The 17,402-nt window shown below is 46.1% G+C and overlaps 1 long non-coding RNA gene across 1 annotated transcript in view; it reads right to left on the reverse strand.

The window, feature by feature from the left end:
* The window catches only part of LOC119955069, a 64,874-nt gene extending 47,752 nt beyond the window's left edge, over positions 1–17,122 (reverse strand). The window contains exon 1 of the long non-coding RNA XR_005458380.1: positions 17,055–17,122. This is a non-coding gene — a long non-coding RNA (uncharacterized LOC119955069). The remainder of the gene's footprint in view (positions 1–17,054) is intronic.
* Positions 17,123–17,402: the final 280 nt, after the last annotated feature.

The raw sequence follows: 17,402 nt of genomic DNA on the forward strand, positions 1-17,402 counted from the left end.
TCTGCCCAACCCACTGGTTGCCAGTTGACTAATTGAACCAAGTTGGTTCTCAAGATCCACTTGGCACCAAAGAGTCTGGCTTCATCTTTCCAAAATATAAAACCTGCTTAAAGGCACATCCTGATTATGAATCCATGGACCAAAATAAAAATAAAATAAAATAAATGAGGAATAAAGGAAATAAAACAAGAATGCCTTTTGTAGTAGCTTCCAAATTCTCCAAGTGTTCCTGTTCTCTGGAACTTGAGTATGTCATCTGAATAACATTGAACTCCATTCAACCCACTGAGAACAGGTACAGTTTCCAAAAGGAAGTCTTCTGTAACAAAACAATTCCATTGTGCAGTATGATGGTGAGTAGTGGTTGTGATTCAGCAATCACATTCATCTGCAGTATGCCTGTGACTGATTAAGTTCACTGAATTTCTGCCCTTCAGAAAGTCCAGCAAACAAGTCTTCAATCAGCAGCAGTGGATAATGATCTGGACACAATACTGGGTTAACAGTGGTTTTAAAATCACCACAAATTCGTACTGAGCCATCCCGTTTTAATACAGGAACTGTTGGTGTTAACGTGTTAACAGGTTTGTAGCAACAGGTTTAATGACTCCTGCTCGTACGAGTCTTTCTAGTTCTTCAACATTTGGCCTGATGGCGTATGGCACGAGTCTAGCTTTGAGACATTTAGGTGATGTGTCTGGCTTGATCTTTCAGGTGAACCTCAACTCCAGTTATCCAGCCGAGCGAATCTTCAAAAACCTTCTTGTACTTCATCAGAAGTTGTTGCAAGTTGCTCTTTGAACCCACTAGTCGCTTTACTGTTTCCCAGTTAAGCCTAAACTTGGCCAACACAGCTCTGCCAAATAGAGCAGCAAAATTTCCATGACATCGTGAAGAGACAATTTCACCGTCTGCCCATTTGCTTCTACTTTCACCATAATGCATCCTTTTAATGGGATGACGTCTTCAGTGTGCATCCTTCGGATCACATTTGACAGATTGTAAAGACTGGTGCTTCAGCTGATGATTATTAATGGTCTCAGGAATTAATAATAGTGCTTTGCCCATATGCACTTGAATTTTAATTTCATAACCATTTGCTGGTTTAGCACATTGGGCTAAACAGCTGGCTTGTAATGCAGAACAAGACCAGCAGCGCGGGTTCAATTCCCGTACCGGCCCGAACAGGCGCCGGAATGTGGCAACTAGGGGCTTTTCACAGTAACTTCATTGAAGCCTACTTGTGACAATAAGCGATTATTATTATTTTGAGTTATGGATATACCCAAAAACCTTGTTGATTGTCCCGCATTGACAAAACATCTAGCTTCAGATCCTGCGGTGGCTTGGTTGCATTGTCTTTGGAGTGATCTTGAGCTGTGTCCAGTAATTGCACACGATTGCGTCCTTGAAGCCTTGTCCCTTGTGGTAATCATTTTGTGGATCTTCACTACTGCCCCTATCTATAACACTTCTCTTGTTGCTAGCTGAATAGATGTGGCAACTTCCACGGCAGCTTTTAGAGTTCAATCACTTTCAGTAAGCAGCTCCCTCTGAATATCTTTACTGCAGAGTCCTCAAACCAGCCGACCATGAAGAGTATCATCAAGTGTTGTACCAAATTTGCAATATTTTGCTAACCTTCAAGTCACTATGAACTGTAAAACGCTTTCACCTTCTTCCCGAGTTACAACAGTGGAATGGAAACGTTTCTGCAATCACTAACGGTCTCGGAGAAAAATTCCCCTCTATATTTTCATTAATTCAATACAGGATTTACCTCTTGGTTTTGCTGGGTGAACTGAATTTTGGAGCAGCTGAAAAGTTTTACACCCTATTGAGATAAGGAATGTTGTGACCTATAGTTCCTCCAGTATCTGATTTGCTATGAGAAATAATTAGAATTTTTCCTCATAAGTCTTCATTAATACATCTATAGTGCCAATTTTTCCCACTATTTTCCGATTCTAGTTCCGAGGATCTAAACCTCAACCAACTTCCACCCTTCTGATTTTTAAAAAGATATTTTTATAAACAAATCTTTCAATACCTTTACATTCATACACGTACAATAGTTTACAACACTTCCACCGCACTCTGCCAAAGCAAAAGAAAGAACAACAACCCCCTATGTCGACTCTCCTTTACCAACGGTGACCAACTCCCTGAAATAGGAAATAAACGGATGCCACCTCAGGTAGAACCCTTCATGATAGCACAGTGGCTAGCACTGTTGCTTCACAGTGCCAGGGGCCTGTGTTCGATTCCTGCCTTGGGTCACTGCCTGTGCAGAGTCTGCACGGTCTCCCTATGTCTGCATGGGATTCCTCCGGGTGCTCCGATTTCCTCCCACAAGTACCGAAAGACATGCTCTTAGGTAATTTGGACATTCTGAATTCTCCCTCAGTGTACCCGAACAGGCAACTAGAGGCTTTTCACAGTCACTTCATTGCAGTGTTAATGTAAGCCTGCTTGTGACACTAATAAAGGTGACTATTATTATTACTTGATTTCCCCCCCCCCCAACCCATCCAAATACAAGAACTCCATCAGGTCATAGAACATAGAACATGGAAAAATACAGCACAGAACAGGTCCTTTGGCACACGATGTTGTGCCGAACTTTTGTCCTAGATTAAGAACAAATTAATCTACACCCCACCTTCTACCGTAATCCATGTACCTATCCAATAGTCACTTGAAGGTCCCTAATGTTTCCGACTCAACTACTTCCACAGGCAGTGCATTCCATGCCCCCACTACTCTCTGTGTAAAGAACCTACCTCTGACATCCCCCCTATATCTTCCACCATTCACCTTAAATTTATGTCCTCTTGTAATGGTTTGTTCCACCCGGGGAAAAAGTCTCTGACTGTCTACTCTATCTATTCCACTAATCATCTTATAAACCTCTATCAAGTCGCCCCTCACACTTCTCCATTCTAACGAGAAAAGCACCCTCAACCTTTCCTCGCGTGACCTACTCTCCTTTCCAGGCAACATCCTGGTAAATCTCCTTTGCACCTTTTCCAAAGCTTCCACATCCTTCCTAAAAATGAGGTGACCAGAACTGCACACAGTACTCCAAATGTGGCCTTACCAAGGTTTTGTACAGCTGCATCATCACCTCACGGCTCTTAAATTCAATCCCTCTGCTAACGAACGCTCGCACACCAGTGGCCTTCTTCACAGCTCTATCCACTTGAGTGGCAACTTTCAAAGATCTATGAACATAGACCCCAAGATTTCTCTGCTCCTCCACATTGCTAAGATCCCTACCATTATTCTGCATTCATATTTGTCCTTCCAAAATGGACAGCCTCACACTTTTCAGGATTAAGCTCCATCTGCCACTTCTCAGCCCAGCTCTGCATCCTATCTATGTCTCTTTGCAGCCGACAAGAGCCCTCCTCACTATCCACAACTCCACCAATCTTCATATCGTCTGCAAATTTACTGACCCACCCTTCAACTCCCTCATCCAAGTCATTAATGAAAATCACAAACAGCAGAGGACCCAGAACTGATCCCTGCGGTACGCCACTGGTAACTGGGCTCCAGGCTGAATATTTGCCATCCACCACTACTCTCTGAACCACTTAATCATGCCGCTGCATTGGGTAGGGTCTTGGACTTCCAACCAAATAGAACTCGCCTTTGGGCTATTAAGGAAGTGAAGGTAAGAGCATCTGCCCTCATCTGCAACTCTGGTAAATCTGAGACCCCAAAAATAGCCACCAATCAATTCCAACTCAACCCCAAAAATTCCCGGCATGGTGCTGAGGGAGACCCACAAACTTAATGCAGGACCAGACATGTGTGTATGATGTGCTTCGTCCCTACAGTACTGCTTGCACCGATATCCGAGAAAACAAACACTCATTTGTGTCCTAGTCAGATGTGCCGTATGCACCACCTTAAATTGGATCAGGCTGAGACTAGCCCACGAGGAGGCGGAGTTGAAACCTCCCTCCCCTCAAACTCCTGACCTAAATTCCTCTCAAGTTCCTGGCCCAAATCCTCCTCCCACTTCTTTTTAACCTCGTTCAAAGGAACCTGCTTCGTCAACACAGGCCGACCATAGATCTCAGACACCCCCCCCTCCCCCACACCAACCATCGTGAGAACTCGATCCTTCAACAAGGGTGAGAGTACCAACGGTAAGGAAGTGACCTTGTGTTGAAGATTTCTCACCTGACAGTACCGAAACTCTGGTTACCTCTCGGAAGCCTGTACTTCTCCAGTTTCTCCTTAAAACCAGTGAACCTCTAGCTACTCCTTAAAACGAGCACACCTTCCATCTACAAACAAGTCACCAAACCACTCTAACACTTCTTCCCTCCAAACCCCAAAGGATGAGTCCAAAACTGCCAGCACAAAACAATGGTTTTCACAAATTGGGGCCAACGCCGACAGAGCACCGAGTTTAAAATGCTGCCTAAACTGTCCTCATGATCTCAGGTTAGCCACCACCATTGGATTGGCAGTCCATTTCGCTTGGCTAACCAATGCTCACAAACTATCGCCTTTACAGTCATTCCTCTCTATCTGCCGCCACATGGGCTCCGTCCCCCTATACCACCCCTACACCTTTTCAATAATCGTCGCACACTAGTAATACAACAGGTTGGGCAACACTAGCCCCCTCACTCCCTGCCCCTTTGCAAAAACTTCCTACAGACCCAAGGAATCCTGCCCGCCCAAATAAAAGACAAGATCATCTTATTGGCTCTCACGAAGCAAGATTTCAGAAGGAAAACTGGAAGGCACTGAAACAAAAATTTAAATCTTGGGAGGATATTCATTTTGACCAACTGAGTCCTCCCCGCAAAGTCAGTGGGAGGTTATCCCATTTCTTTAGGTGAGCTTTCACCCTTTCAACCTGGTCACTGAAATTTAATCTCTGTAGCGAGGACCAATCATGGGCCACCTTGACTCCCAGATGATGAAAACTGGACCTGGCGATGCGAAAAGGCAACTTCTCCAGGTTGGCTCCTGTCTCTGGGAAATTTACCAGAAAGCATTCGCTTTTACCCAAGTTCAATTTATACTCCAAGAAGGAACCAAACCTCTCAAGCAGCTCCGTTATCTCCTCTGCACTATAGAGAGGGTCCGTTACATACAGCAACAGATCGTCCGCATTTAATGACAACCTATGCTCCCTCCCAACTCTCTCTATCCCCCTCAACTTTGTGGATGACCTCAATGCTACGGCCAGTGTCATGGGAATGTCACTTTAAGAAAGGTTTGTCTTTTCAAGTGGCTGCAGTGATGTCAGTGTGTGGGTAGAGCTGGGCTCTGGCTCTGCTTTTTACTTTTGTTTTGAGCTGGAAGCTGTTTTTGGCTCTGTGTTTTAGTTTTATTTTCAGTTGGAGAGCTGCATTCATACGAAGGAGGTGTATTTTGGTCTCTCTCTCTGCATGCTAATGAATGTCTGCAGATCATTTGATAATTTCAAAGCAATACCTGTTTCTGCAAGGAATGCAAACCTACTGTCTTTGGTAAAAGGCTTTTTGACTTATGGATGTTAGTAGGAAAGTTACTAAGGTTTACCTATAGAGTACTGTATGTTTGGGGGGTATCAGTGTTGGTAGTTGATAAGGTGTTCACTGTGTGTTTATAAAATGTTAACTGGATTCATGGAATAAACATTGTTTTGTTTAAAAATACTTTAGATCTCTGTTGCATCACACCTGTAAAGTGGGCCCCTGTGCTCCTCATAACCAAAATCTTTAAAACGTTGTGGGTCAGGTGAACTCCATAAACCCAGTAAACATCTGATGAAATTCAATCCGGAATTCGTCTGGGCCCTGGCATCTTCCCCAATTGCATCAGACTCGTATCCTCCCTAAGGTGGCACCTCCAGTTCCTCCCTTTTCTTCTGTTCCACCACCAGAACAGCCAAACCATCCCAAAACTCTAACAACCCATCCTCTGGGGGCTCAGACTCGTAAAAGGTTCTGATAAAACGACTCATTAACCTTGCTCGGACAGAGACCACTCCACCCAGTATGTCCTCAACCTGCTCAAATTCCTGAGAGGCCTCCTGTTGTCTCAACTGGTGTGCCAACAAGTGATTAGCCTTTTCCCCATGCTCTTTAAAAGCTCCCCTTGAGCATCGCAGCAGGTGCACCGTTCTATTTGTTGACAACAGTCCAAACACCAACTTTATCATGGAATTTACAGTGCAGAAGGAGGCCATTCAGCCTATCGAGTTGACACTGGCCCTTGGAAAAAGCACCCAACAGTGCAGAAGGAGGGCATTTGGCCCATTGAGTTAACACTGGCCCTTGGAAAGAGCACCCCACTCAAGTCCACACCTCCACCCTATCCCCGTAATCCAGTAACCCCACCTAACTTTTTTGGGCACTAAGGGCAATTTATCATGGTCAATCCACCTAACCTGCACATCTTTGGACTGTGGGAGGAAACCGGAGCTCCCAGAGGAAACCCACGCAGACACGGGGAGAACGTGCCGTCTCCGCACAGACAGTGGCCCAAGCCGGAAATAGAATCTGGGACCCTGGCGTTATGAACCAATTGCGCTAACCACTGTGCTACTGCACTGCCCCATAAATTCTTCCTACCAGCCAGTAACACCACTGCTTGATTGACCAAATATTGACGGTTCTCCTGCAATATGATATTCATCAATCTCTGCCTTTACATCCTTCCACTCTTCCCCTTGTGTGCCTTAAAAGAAATGATCTAATCTCTAACAACCACCTTCCCACAACATGGAAAGTGAAATCTCCTCACCCCTACTAAATCACAGATACTCCTCAATGGCCGAGGAAACCATCTCGCAGAAGCCCTTGTCCATCAGCAGCGATGTATCAAACCTCCACGGAGGGCGCTGAGCAGGGCCCGACTCAACTGCAATGGCATCATAATGGGGAGCGTGCTCAGAAATCACCATCACCGACTACCCTGCACCCACCACCCTGCAGCAGCAGGGACCTACCTATCGGAAAGGAATACACCCGAGAGAAGAACAAAAAATATTTCTCCCCAGGAAGCAGAAACCTCCAAGGCTCTGCTCCACAAAGGCCAACAGTGCCTTTACCGTCCCAAAAGGTTTCAATACCTTAGGCCTCGACTTATCCAGTCGGAGATCCAACATGCAATTAAAGTCCCCTCCCACGATTAGCTGGTGCAAATCCAAATCCTTGATCAAAGACAAAAACTTACTCAGAAATGCTGTGCTGTCTCAATTTGAGGCATATACATTGACCAGCATCACCGATGCACCCACTAACAACCCACTAAACACCACCTACCTCCCTATCGAATCTGTCAAAATCTTCACCTAAAAAGTTACCTTCTTATTAATCAGGATCGCTGGCCCGCCCGGGCCCTACAATCAAACCCCGAATGAAAACATCTGCCCAATCCAACCTTTCCGTAACTTTATCTGATGTGTACCCCAGAACAGCACCACATCAGCGCAAACACCCCAGATCTTTTTACCAGACCACTCAACCCTCTCACATTCTACATAACCAGCCGGGTGGGGGGTGGGGGGGGGGGGGGGGGGTCATCTACTCCCCTCCTTAAGGGGGCGGGCTTTTCCCTTCACAAGGAGAGCCCCAGTTGTACAAAAACCCAGGCTTAGCAGCAAGTCGGGGAAGGAGACCCTTAGGAGGGCAGAGGAGTGTTGTAATTGAATCAGAATAAACCTTTTTCTGTCATTTCTACTTTTGTCTAGGTGTTCTGTCTACTGCGGAACATTTCTTTTCTTTTTTAATATAAATTTAGAACGCCCAATTTTTTTTCTCCCCCAATTAAGGGGCAATTTAGCCCACCTACCCTGCACATCTTTCGGTTGTGGGGCTAAACCCACGCAAACATGGGGAGAAGGTGCAAACCTCCACACAGACAGTGACCCAGGGTCGGAATCGAAACCTCAGTGCGAACCACTGCACCACCGTGCTGCCCCGGATTCAACACGTGCACAACCCCAAAATTCCTAAACACCAAACCAAACCCCACCCAAAACCAACTTTAATAATTCAAAAAGAAAGTAAGACGAACAGTAACAACACTGAGCTCACCAGCCCCCACAATACAATTCCGCACGTAAAATTACAAAACAGCCTAATTAACACCCCTTTAACCATTGATAATAAAAAGCAAACAGATGAAAAACCAAACAATCCCCACCCACTTTTGAACAAACCTCCCTCAACACGTACAAAATACTCTACAATTACTTCAGTCCCAGTCCATTTATTTAAACGAACTTCCTCTGGTGTTTCGAAGTTGCCGTCCCTATTTTTACGGACACCCGGATGAGTGGGGAATAAACCATACACCAAACCAAACTTTATTTTGGTACAATGCCGCTTTGGCCTTATCGAACGCTGCACGCCTCCTGGCTAGCTCCACTCCAACAATTTGGTAGATTCGCACCTCGTGGCCCTTCCCATCTGCACTCCCGCTGCTCCTTTGCCCACCGTAAAACTCTTTCTTTATCCTGGGAGATGTGCAATGGCATGAAGTGCTTCACCAGCATGGGGCTTCTGCCTCAACAACCTGTGGGCTCAATCCAGCTTGGAAGGTCGGAAATTTCCCCCTCCCCCACTACCTTCCAGAGCAACTGTGTTTTAGCCCTCCAGCCTCTCCGGTAACCCAACCATCCTCAGATTCTGTGTTCTCGACTGGGTTTCCACGTCGTTCACCTTAGCCCTCAAACTCTTGTTGTCGGCCACCGCTGTTGCCATCTCCACCTCCAGAAACATGATCTGTTCACTCTGCCTCGACAGAGCAACCCCTACCTCTTACAGCTCCACACCCTTCCGCTTCACCACCTCGTCCCCCTTAGCCAGGGCCTCTCGAATCGAGGAAATCACTGCCTCAATCGCCTTCCATTGTTTCTGCAGTTCCACATCTAAGGATCTCAATAGTTATTGGGGCGGCCCCTGATACCGCAATCACGCCCACTATTTTCTTCTCCACCAAGGCACTTGAAACGTCCACTTTTGAAGCTGCTTCTTTCTTCTTCTGTTGCCTAGCTCTGTCCCTATTATGGGGCAGCAGGGTAGCATGGTGGTTAGCATAAATGCTTCACAGCTCCAGGGTCCCAGGTTCGATTCCCGGCTGGGTCACTGTCTGTGTGGAGTCTGCACGTCCTCCCCCTGTGTGCGTGGGTTTCCTCCGGGTGCTCCGGTTTCCTCCCACAGTCCAAAGATGTGCGGGTTAGGTGGATTGGCCATGCTAAATTGCCCGTAGTGTCCTAATAAAAATGTAAGGTTAAGGGGGGGGGGGGGTTGTTGGGTTACGGGTATAGGGTGGATATGTGGGTTTGAGTAGGGTGATCATGGCTCGGCACAACATTGAGGGCCGAAGGGCCTGTTCTGTGCTGTACTGTTCTATGTTCTATTTTGTATCCACTCACTTTAGCACACTCAATCCATTCCTCTCAACAAATTTCAGCCCAGATTTCCTACGAAGTTTGGGTGAAAAGGGCTTAAACAATGTTCTCTGGGAGGGGGGGGGGGGGAGCCACCTCATGTTCCACTACGTGCCACACCGGAAGTCCCCTCCCTCCCAAGTTGTAATGTAAAGTAGGGCACAAATGATCCCCTTTGGTACGAGCAACTAGATTTTTTTTCTGTTTTGCCTGATTGTAGTTTGACTCCCCCCCCACCCCCCCTCCCCGGTAGAGGCCCTTAGCAGAGTCGGCAGACTTTGACATCCCCATTTGCTTCAGCCCGTTTAGCTTTGCCACGTGCACGACGCCTGCAGCCCAGACTGCACTCACTTCAATGCAAAGCAAGTTCCCACTTATTGTCCATCTCTTTACCCATAGTTGCAAGTCAACATGTTTTTTTAAAAACCTTCAGCATCAGCGGCAGTGCTTCACCCGACGTCTATGCGTGATGGAGTCCGGTCTGGAGTGTCTTCCGTTGCTCCCGATGCCGTCCCCACTATTTAGTCAACAAATTTCTTCTTCCAGCAAATTTTCTGCCTCGGTCCTCATCGCCAGTTTTCTCCTTGGTTTTATTTGTTTGCTGCCGCAAAGAGAAAAGGTCTGGAGGTGCCCATAGTCTGGATTCTTGTAAAACCCGATGATGAGGTTTATTAAGAGGTTTTGCTCATACAATCAAAGATGGGAAGCTGGCTAAAGCACATGCAAACACTGCTGACGTGACTCCACATCACGTAATGCTTCACCAGCAGAAATGTATTCTCTGACACATGACACCTGGAGACTGAGCTGCTAAATGCTTATGTTTTAGGCTCATGATGGAATCTGGTCACTGTAGTTCCATTCTTACTTTGCTGACCCTTAGCTTCTCAGTAAAATGTTCAAACAGTGTGGCCATTTCATGTGCCCACCCCATGCAGGTTATGAGCACTACCTCTTGTTAACCTCACTCTGTTAATAGGAGAACAAAATGATTGCCATGAAGGGCAACGAACGAGCTTCATACTGCAGCAGCTACTACAGTCAGAAGCAGTTCTCCAGCAGCCACTTTGTTTTTGAGTGCACGACATGTCAACAATAGAGAGCAATCCACTCCGCTGAAGTGGCACAAGGCCTGTTCATATTTCACCTGAAAGACTTCACTGACAAATCTTTAAAAAAAAGGACCTTTCTCAATCCAACGGCATCTCAAATTGCTTCACAATCAATGGAGTCCTTTTGAAATGTAGTCCCTGTTTTAATGTAGAAAGGATAGCAGCGAATAGCTGCTTTGCAAACTTCCACAAATAATGCGGCGCTAAATGATCAGATAATCTATTTTAGCAATGCTGGCAAGAATACTGGAGAAACTCATCTGCTTTTCTAATAGAACTATAGATTTCCTGATGCAGAAGGAGGACATTCGACCCATGAGTCTGCACCAATCTTTTTGAAAGAACACCCTACATAAGCCTGTTCCCCCGCCCTATCTCCATAACCTCTAATCTGCACATATTTGGAGATGAAGTGGCAATTTAACATGGCCAATCAACCTAACCTGTGCATCTTTGGATTATGGGAGGAAACAGGTGCACCCGGAGGAAACCCTGGCAGACACGGAGAGAACGTGCAAACCCCACACAGTCATCCGAGGTCAGAATCGAACCTGGGTCCCTGGCGCTCAGGCAGCAGTGCTAACCAATGTGCCACCATGCCACCCTATTGCCCAGGCCATTTTTTTACACCCATCCAAGATGGCAGACAAGACCTCAGTTAATCTCATCCAAAGAATGGCACCTCAGACAGTGCAGTACTCCTTCAGGACTGCCCTAAAGTACTATTCTTGGTTTTGTGCTGGGACTTGTATCTCCAATCATCTGACTCTGAAGTGAGAGTGCTGATACTGAGCCAAGGCTGACATCTTTATCAAGGATTATTCATAGGCTGTCTGGGACTATCAAACCCAAGTACTGCTGATACCAAGCCATAGCCCTGGGTTAAACTCTCCACAACTTCACTGATTTGCAAAGTGAAGCAGCTGAACTCTCTCCAGAAGAGCGAGCCTCACTTCCATGGCTGCACCATTATTGCCAACCATCTGCAAGCACTCCTTCAATGCGAACCATCTGCTTAGAATCTACAATTAAAATACCGACTGCCCTTCAAAAGATCCCAGAATGAGATTGACGAGTTAACAAAGGCTGCTGGAACTTCAACACAACACGTTTGCTCAAACTATAGATTCTAATCCCAATAACATCGCCTCCAGCTGAAGCTATTTAAAATTTGCCGCAGCTCAATCAGTTGAAGAGGTGTACTGTAATATAGGAATTGTAATGGACAGAAGTAAAAGATGGCTCTTTTCCATCCTGAGATGCAAGGTACTGTTGGTAAATGGAAGAAACTTGCTTTGTAAATTCACTTGCAAGTCTCAACAGGTACCCAATGTGCTCCTACTAATTTACAAGAAAGCATGACAGATGACCAGTGACCTGAATATAATATTGGGCTTTTTAGAAGGGACATTCCTTCTGTAGATGTTATCTTCAAAAAGAGACCCGAGTAATTAAATCACCATGCACTTTGAAATGATGATTCTTTTCTCAGACTGCTCTGGTTTCACAATTAGTATTTACAATACAAACAGGAATTGTCCAGACCAAGGTTCAAGTTCATTGCTCAGTTTTACAGGTTAGTCTTATATGATGGCTACACACAAAACAGCTTTTAGATAGGAGATAATTGAAATCCAGCTAAGGTTCATATCAGAGAATTCTACCCTTGTAATGGGAATATTCTGCTCACAACTCAACTGCCAGAAATGGTGGGTGCAATCCTATGCCCTCTCCCCGTGGTGGGTTTGGTGGCAGGCGGTGTGTTTCCCAGGGTGGCAGAGTGGCAGGTAGGGACCCAACCACCTTCCTGTAATCCTTGGTGGATGGCCTTGCTGCCCCGCTGCCAATTGGCGATTAATGCCCACTTAAGGGTCTCATCCTGTCACCATGGGATTCACCAAGCGGCAGGCAGGGGCTCAACATGCCGGGAACATGGCAAGTTCCTTGGCATCTTTGCTGACCGACTCTAGGGAAGGAGAGTAACAGTGGGGGAGTGCAGTCCTTTGCTCAATGGCACAGTACCAGTGGGACGCAGCATCAGGAAAGAGGGCTGATAGCCAACCCCTGCCCTTGCTGCTGAACACCACCCTCACTCCCTCCGGTGACCCCCTTCCTGCCATCATCCATCTGTGCCTGGGTCCCTCCTTAATCTCAGGCCTTGTGTGGGTGTAGTACTGGCAGCAGCCACATCTTCCCTGGTGGGATATATGCATCAGTGAGATAATTAAAAGAAAGGAAGTTAGAGGTGGCCGGACTGGTGATGACCTTGGAAATGGGCTTGAAGGAGCTGCTTGACGGTAAGGACCTTTTCGAGGTCAACTTAGGTCAAAGACCGACAGCCGCCAGATTCTCAAACGTTCATTGACAGACAGACAAACATGCAGTAATTTTGTGTCTGTCCACTTGATGTTTCAAAGCACTTTGGAATGGAGTACTTTTTGAAATTTCGGGCAAGATTTTCCAACTGTTCACGGCAGCCGAATCTTCTGATCCCATTGAAGGCACATCTTCGCCATGGGTTTCACAGTGGTAGAGGGGGCATTCAACTCGAAACCCCATTGTCAATGGCGAGACCAGAAGATCCCGCTGACAGACAATGGCGGGATGCCTTGGCAGGCTGCTCAGTAAGTCCCACCCAAAGGCGCTGTTAAAATCCAGGAAACTTAGGCCCGGATATTTGCTTCTGAGACAGGAAACCTGACACCTTGACACAGCTGTCTCGGGGAAAGGTGTCCTACATGGCAAAATTTCCCCCGGTGGTTTTGTGTGCCAAGGCTCATCAATACCAGACGCAGATCAGAGGCAGCCACAGGGACCCCAACAAAGTCCCCTTCTATTGTTGGCTGGCTCACCTTTTGGTAAATCTGCATATTAGAGTGAGACAGCTAGTCTCACTCTAATATGCATTCCCACAATGTACCCAAGGCGTGAGATCTGACTCCCTCACCGAGATCTTGGGTGGGTACCATTCAGTGTTGGTCTCCATAAGCCAGACGGCACTTGTGGGGGTCTCTCTGGGGATTGGAGGCCCCCAGATGCTTGCCCTCTGGGCAGGATGGCACCCTGGTGCTATCCAGGCACCCTGGCACTGTCAGACTGGCACCCTGTCACTGTGAACATGGCACCCTGGCACTGCCACCTGGGTGCCAGCTTGGCACTGCCAAGGTGCCCAGGTGGTGCTGACAGAGGCACTTCCATGGTCCCAGTCTGGCATTTTTCCCATGATGTGGACTGGCACAGGTGTGCCCTATGTGGGTGCAGGGAATGGCTGAGGCCCCCCTCCCTTATTGGAGAGTTGGGGCTTGGGAGAGTTTGGGGGGTCGCAATCTCCTGCACTGAGGAGTTCCAGAGAGCGGCCTTGGCCACATGTTGCCTGCTGAGGCCCCAAATCTACCTAAATGGCTGTTCAATAGCGCCAGAATAAACCCAGCTAATCGCACTACAGGACTCTGTTCCCAGTTGGGTAGATCGCACCCATTTAAAAAACAGTTCACATAAAGCCTTGTAACTGTTGTTATGTGATTCAAAAGTAAATTCAGAAAAAAATGGTTCCACACAAAGGTTTGCAAAAATATGGGTACAGTGGCATATGGTTTCAGAAACAATGGACATGCTTTTAAATAAAAAGAGGTAGGTACTTGGAGGGGGTGGGGGGGGGGGGTGGCGGTGGGAGGGCAGGTATTTGGAATCAAAGTGATGATCAGGCCACAGCTTACAAAATGGCGGAGTTGGTCACGTGACCCTCCCTTGTTCATGTGCATGACACAGGAGGAAGAGCAGAATGTACACTGCAGCAATGAACATCAGCATTCCTGAGCGTACTTCTCACTTCTGGTGATTTTAAGTACTGTTGACCTACGGCCTCACACTAAGGGCCACCAAGACGTAGCATTTAAGCACAACACCATTAATGTTCAACATCTACCCAAGGAACAGACTTAAATCAACCCATTATCATCAGCTCAATACAGGCAGCAACACAGCAAAGGAGGTCAATTTACGACAAACACAAGCTACCACTTGAGGCTGCAACCTTTTAATTGCCAAGGTCAGTCCAGAATGAGAACAATAAAAGTGAATGAAGGAGGAGGAGAATTAAGAAAGACTACATACAGGAAAAGCTGTATTTCAACGAGGACAGATTGGAAAGACGACAAGTCTAGACAACAAAATCCTTATACACTGGGCATGTACAAAATACCTTGGATGTATCAGAATCAATAGCCGTCTGAATTATAAAATACTTTGAAGCTACAGTTTCGTTTGCAAAGCCAAATAATATTCCACTTCAGCAATCCCATCTATTTATAGGATGCTGGAAATTCAGAAGTCTTTTGGGAATCTATATCTTGGTACACTGCCATCATAGAGCATTCTGATAGAGAGAGTTACAGAGTTCAGTGTGTATGTATTGGAAGATTGAACAAACCCTTGCATTCCGAAGTTGTAAAACATCTCTCGGTATCAAATAAGTGGGATGCAGATTCTCATTCTCGTGGATTACCGATTGCCAACTGCGTTGCCACGGGAATCCAATGCCACACGCGACATATTCTTGGTGGTGGGTCAGTTAGTGAGTGATCTGACCTGATTAAACATGTATTGATCCATGTATAAAATCCTCATTCCCAGCTGCAGTGCAGAGCCTGAATATGACAAATCTTCACTTTGATAAAAAGTTTCTACAGCCTCGTTGGACGATGTGCTACTTTGGCAGAGGGAAGCCAATATATTTGCTCAGATTTTGTGGAGACTCAGGTTACACAGCCCATTGTTGGCAATTCTTTATGGAAGGTAAAGCTGACAGACGCAATGTGATGATTTACATCAAAAGGTTCCTGTGAAACATGAGCATCATGCCGTATAATGGTCAGAATCATATTTTTGCTTTGATGTCCCAATTATAGAGGGTTTATATGACATCAACCATATGCAAGGCTCATTCAACATTAAATCTCGGAAATCCAAGACCATAACAATGACTTATCAACAAAAAAAAAAAAAATCCCTTTAAGCTGCACTTAGCATGAATGTCAAAATCAATGAGTTGGGTCAAATGCACTTGAAATCTTTAAACTTGACGGGTAATGCAATATGATTTTTTTGTGCAATTAATGCTGCACCAGTGATTGCATTAAGTGTACCCTTTGATAATGAGGTAATTCAAAGGAATGGGCACACTTACCCTGCTGACACCGAGTTACAATCAAAACATGTAGCTTTTGCAAAAGCGATTTTCCCCATGCTACAACTGCGGCTACATGTCAGAAGCACATTAGCTGTGAAGCACCTTGGTCATGGAAGGTGCCACAGAACCAAGCTTTCTTCAGTTTTTCTTTTGGAAGGCAGTTTCCATGTTGCAGTAGGGCACATGATTGAAATCTATGGAGAGTCAAGTCACACGCAAACACCAAGAGGAACAACTGAACGCATTCCTCAAGTGTGGCTAGATAGGGCAGCACGGTGGTGCAGTAGTTAGCACTGCTGCCGCATGGCACCGAGGTCCTGGGTTCGATCCCGGCTCTGGGTCACTGTCCGTGTGGAGTTTGCACATTCATAGAACATAGAACATAGAACATTCTCCCCGTGTTTACGTGGGTTTCATCCCCACAACCCACAGAGTTGTGCAGGATAGGTAGATTGGCGACTCTAAATTGCCCCTTCCATTGGAAAAAACTGAATTGGGTACTCTAAATTTTAAAGAAAAAAAAGTGCGGCTAGATTATCAGAATTCTGACTGCTGCTTGGTGTTAGAACACAAAACCTGAGGCAAAAAGAAATCACTTTGTGGGTGTTTAGCTACAGGAATGTCATTTAGGGATACATTTTGAGCAGCACCATTCAAAAAAAATTATACTCACTATAAAGCTTAACTGCTGAATTCCGAGGGGTTGTTACCGTAATAACAATATCTTGTAAGACACAAGTTTTTAAGTGATACAGTTAATTATCCACCCCCCCCCCCCCCCCCCCCCCCCCCCCCCCAACCCCAACACCACACCCCTTTTTGAACTATTGGTGTATAAATATAACTATTGGTACTTGCCTGGATGAGTGCGGCTCCAACAACACTAAAGAAGCTCAGCACTATCCAGGTCAAATTAGCCTGCTGATTGCTCCCCTTTCCACAAACTTTCAAACCCTCCACCACCGACGCATAGTGGCAGCCGCGTGTACCATCTACAAGATGCACTGCAGTAACTCACCAAGGTTCCTCAGACAGCACCTTCCAAACCCACAACCTCTACCAACTCAAAAGACAAGAGCAGCAGATACCTGGGATTCCCACCACCTGGAGGTTCCCCTCCAAGTCACTCACCACCCTGACTTGGAAATATATCTCTGCTCCTTCACTGTCACTGGGGCTAAATCTGGAACTCCCTCCCTCACAACACAGTGGGTGTACCTACACCTCAAGACTGCAGCAGTTCGAGAAGGCAACACTTCTGAAGGGTAACTAGGGGTGGGCACTAAATACTGGCCTAACCAGAGACACACACATTGACAACAAAGATGTTATGATGCCTTACCTTTTTACGTTCTGCTGTTTGTGACTTTTGAGTAGATTAAAGTCTCCGTTAGTTGTGGGAGATTTTCGACCATCTTCCATCGATATCCTTCTTTATTCATTGAAAAGCATGAAAAAAACTTGTCTTTACACAGCATTATGCCTCTCAGAAGCAGCACAAAGCAGCAACAACAATAGACATAGAACAGTACAGCACAGAACAGGCCCTTCGGCCCTCGATGTTGTGCCGAGCCATGATCACCCTACTCAAACCCACGTATCCACCCTATACCCGTAACCCAACTATGGGGTAGTGTATATAGATAAGAATGGAGCAGGTGAGTGCAGTTCCACGCAACTGGAAATGAAA

This window comes from Scyliorhinus canicula, chromosome 20 (genome assembly GCF_902713615.1).
Source record: "Scyliorhinus canicula chromosome 20, sScyCan1.1, whole genome shotgun sequence".
In the NCBI taxonomy this organism is placed as follows: Eukaryota; Metazoa; Chordata; class Chondrichthyes; order Carcharhiniformes; family Scyliorhinidae; genus Scyliorhinus; species Scyliorhinus canicula.